The sequence below is a fragment of the Colobus angolensis genome, unplaced genomic scaffold (assembly GCF_000951035.1).
Source record: "Colobus angolensis palliatus isolate OR3802 unplaced genomic scaffold, Cang.pa_1.0 Scaffold12, whole genome shotgun sequence".
NCBI classification, from domain to species: domain Eukaryota; kingdom Metazoa; phylum Chordata; class Mammalia; order Primates; family Cercopithecidae; genus Colobus; species Colobus angolensis.
In genome coordinates, this window is record NW_012113141.1 from 13,533,833 (window position 1) to 13,538,293 (window position 4,461).

At 39.3% G+C, this 4,461-nt stretch overlaps 1 protein-coding gene across 1 annotated transcript in view; it reads right to left on the reverse strand.

The window, feature by feature from the left end:
- Positions 1 to 3,606, reverse strand: part of MAT1A (methionine adenosyltransferase I, alpha) — a 40,448-nt gene extending 36,842 nt beyond the window's left edge. Inside the window, exon 1 of the mRNA XM_011929182.1 lies at positions 3,482 to 3,606. The gene's annotated coding sequence lies outside the window, so the exon portion shown is untranslated. The remainder of the gene's footprint in view (positions 1 to 3,481) is intronic.
- Positions 3,607 to 4,461: the final 855 nt, after the last annotated feature.

Here is a 4,461-nt window from a genome sequence, read left to right on the forward strand (position 1 = left end):
AACCAACCCAAATGTCCATCAGTGATAGACTGGATTAAGAAAATGTGGCACATATACACCATGGAATACTATGCAGCCATAAAAAAGGATGAGTTCCTGTCCTTTGAGGCAACATGGATGAAGCTGGAAACCATCATTCTGAGCAAACTACTGCAAGGACAGAAAAGCAAACACCACATGTTCTCACTCATAGGTGGGAAATGAACAATGAAAACACTTGGACACACAGCAGAGAGCATCATACACCAGGGCCTGTTGTGGGAGGGGGCATGGGGCATTAGGAGAAATACCTAATGTAAATGACAAGTTAATGAGTGCAGCAAACCAACACGGCACATGTATACATATGTAACAAACCCACACATTGTGCACATGCATCCTACAACTTAAAGTATAATAATAAAAAAAGTAAATTATATATTATAACCAAGTGGGACTTATCCTTGCAGTAATGCAAGGATGGCTAAACATACAAAAAAAATCAATGCAATATGTCATGCATTCATAGAATGAAAGAAAAAAACACATGATTTTTTGACACAGAAAAAGTATTTTGACACAGAAAAAGTATTTGCTAATATTCAGCATTCATCATAAAAATATGCAACAAACTAAGCACAGAAGTGAAATCCCTCAACATGATGAAAGGCTTTTGTGAAAAACCTACCACTTACATTATATTCAATGGTGAAAGACCAAAAGCTTTCCCCCTAGGATAAAGATGTCTACCTGCATACTCCATTTAATATTTTAATAGAAGTTCTAGCCAGAGCAATCAGAGAAGAAAAGGAAGTAAAAGACACCTAGAAATAAAAGAAAATGCAGAATAAAAGAAATGAAAGGGAGCAGTTAACCTATCTTCATTTGCAGATAACATGATCTTGTATATAGAAAATTACAAGGAATATACATACACACATATACACTTAGTAGAGCTAATAAACTAATTCAGCCAAATTGCAGTACACAAGATCAACACTCAAAAATAAGTCATGTTTCTGAGAAGAAAATTCTAAGAAGTGATTTATAATAGCATCAAAAAGGATAAAATATTTAGGAATACATTTAACCAAAGAGTTCAAGACTTAACACACTGAAAACTACAGAAATATTGCTAAATGAAATTAAAGAAAATCTAAGTAAATGGAAGAAAATCAGTGCTTATGGATTGGAAGACAATACTGTTAACATGTCAATACTCTAAAAATAATCTACAGAGTCAATGCAATCTCTAGCAAAATCTCAGTGGTCTCTTTTGCAGAAATGAAAAAGCTGATCCCTAAAAGTCACATGAAATTGAAGGGACCCCAAATCACCAAAGAAAATCTTGAAGAAGAAAAAGCTGGAGAACTCACACTTTCCAATTTAAAAACTTACTACAAAGCTATGGTAATCAAAATAGCGTGGCATTGCCATAAGGATACACACACATACACACACACAATGGGATAGTATTGAGACTCCAAAAATAAACTCATACATACGTGATTTTTTTGACAAGGGTTCCAAGAACATTCAATAGGGAAAGCATAGTCTCTTCCACAAACAATGCTGAGACAACTGGATATCCAAATGAAATTGGAACCCTACCTCACAGCATATACAAAAATTAAATCAAAGATCTCCATATAAGAGCTAAAACTATTAAAACTCTTAGAAGAAAATGTAGGAGTAAATCTTTATGATCTTGCATTTGTCAATGAATTCTTAGATATAATACCAAAATCGTAAGAAATCAAAGAAAAAAACTGGATAAATTAGACTTCATCAAAATGTAAAACACCTGGGAATCACAGGACATGATCAAGAAAGTAAAAAGACAACCTACAGAATGGGAGAAAAATATTCTCAAATCATTTATCTGATAAGGATGTAGTACCCAGATTATATTTTTAAAAACTCTCTTATACTTCAACAACAAACAAGCACACAGACACAAGGCCCCCCTGCCCCTAACACACACACACAAAAGAATGGGCAGAGGGCTTGAATAGGACTTTCTCCAAGGAAGATAAAAGCACATGAAAAGATGCTCAACATCATTAGTCATTAGGGAAATGCAAATCAAAACCACAAGGAGAATCACTTCCCACTCACAAGGATGGCTATAATTTTTTTTTAAATAAAAAGACTGGCAAAGATGTGGAGAAACTGGAACCTTCATGCATTGCTAGAAATATAAAATGGTGCAAGCACTGTGGAAAATAATTTAGTAGTCCCTCAATAAGATAAACATAGACCCACCAATTTTACTCCTATGCATACACCTAAGACAAATGAAAACATGTATTCAAACAAAACTTTGCACATGAATGTTCATAACAGCACTATTCTCAAGGACCAAAAGGTAGAAACAACACATATATCCATGAACTAATGAATGAATTTTAAAATGTGGTATATCTGTACAATGGAATATTACTCAATCACAAAAAGAAGTATTGATAAATGCTACAGCATGCTTGAACCACAAAAACATGCACAGTAAAAGTAACCAGGCACAAAAGATCATACATTATATGATTCCATTTATTTGAAATATTTAGAATAGGAAAATCCATAGAGACAAAAATCAGATTAATGGTTGCCAGGTGTTGGAGGAGGGAGACATGGGAGTGACTGCTTAATGTATAAGGGGTTCTTTGCAGGGAAGGGTGATGAAAATATCATGGAATTATATAGAGGTAATGGGCCCGGTGCCATGGCTCTCACGTCTGTAATTCCAGTACTTTGGAAGGCTGAGGTGGGCTGATCACTTGAAGCCAGGAGTTTGAGACCAGCCTGGCCAACATGGGAAAACCCCATCTCTACTAAAAATACAAAAATTACCCAGGCATCGTGGTGCGCACCTGCGATCCCAGCTACTTGGGAGGCTGAGGCATAAGAATCGCTTAAACTGGGGAGGCAGACGTTGCAGTGAGCCGAAATTGCGCCATTGCGCTCCAGCCTGGACGACAGAGGGAGACTCTGTCTCAATAATAGTAATAAATAAATAAATAAATAAATAAATAAATAAAGTAGAGGTAATAAATGGTTGCACAACATGATGAATGTGCCAAATGACTCTGAAACATACACTTTAAAATGGTTATTTTTGTCTGTAATTTTTACCTCAATTTAAAAAAGGAAAGGAAAAGACTGATGAACACAGGACCGAGGATGATGATGGCATGGGCGGAAGCACATTGGTGGGTGGGTTAGGAAGGAGGCTATGTTTATATACAGGTTATTGTCGGAAATCAATTTATGTTGGTGGTGGTGGACATGAGATTCTATCACCATTATTCCATAGTTAGCGCTTATTACATTGCTATTATAGATTTTTCCAGATGGAAAAATAAACAAAGAGAGTCACGAAAGGACTAAGGAACAGCACATATCATGAGACAAGAATTACAGTTGTGCTAGGCCGTCCTTGCATTGCTATAAAAAATACCCGAGCCTGGGTAATTTATAAAGAAAAGAGGTTTGATTGGCTCACAGTTCTGCAGGCTGCACAGGAAGTTTAGTACTGGCACCTACTCGGCTTCTGGGGGGGCCTCAGGGGGCATTTATTTACTCATGGCAGAGGCACAGCCGGGGCAGGCACAGCTGAGCAGGCACAGCAGGTGAGAGCTGCAGCAAGAGGTGGGGGAGGTGCCACATGCTTTTAAACCACCAGATCTCGCGAGACTTCACTCACTATGGTGATAACAGCACCAAGGCACGAGGGTTCTGCCCCCATGACCAAAACACTTCCCACTGGTCCCCACCTCGAACACTAGGTATTGCCTCTTAATATGAGATTTTTGATCCAAATTAGATCAATGATTAATCAATTTTAATGTAGTTAGGGTCCAAATCAAAACTATTTAAAATCACCTCGGGGCGGGAACGGTGGCTCACGCCTGTAATCCCAGCACTTGGGGAGGCAAAGGAGGGCGGATCATGAGGTCAGGAGATTGAGAGCATCCTGGCTAACACAGTGAAAACCCGTCTCTACTAAAAATACAAAAAATTAGCCGGCCGTGGTGGCAGCGCCTGTAGTCTCAGATGCTCGGGAGGCTGAGGCTGCAGAATCGCTTGAACCCGGGAAGCAGAGGTTGCAGTGAGTCAGGTTTGGGCCACTGCACTCCAGCCTGGGAAACAGAGCGAGACTCCATATCAAAAAAAAAAAAAAAAAAAATCACTTGGCTCTGTAACCGTCAAAGAAGCCAAGGAGGCTGGGAACCAAATGAAAATGACACTGTGCTGCGTTTGACTTTTTTTTGAGATGGAGTCTCGCTCTGTCGTCCAGGCTGGAGAGCAGTGGTGCGATCTCGGCTCACTGCAAGCTCCGCCTCCCAGGTTCACGCCATTTCCTGCCTCAGACTCTGGAGTAGCTGGGACTTTAGGAGCCCGCTACCACACCCAGCTAATTTTTTGTGTTTTAGTAGAGACGGGGTTTCACTGTGCTAGCAAGGATGGTCTGGATCTCCTGAC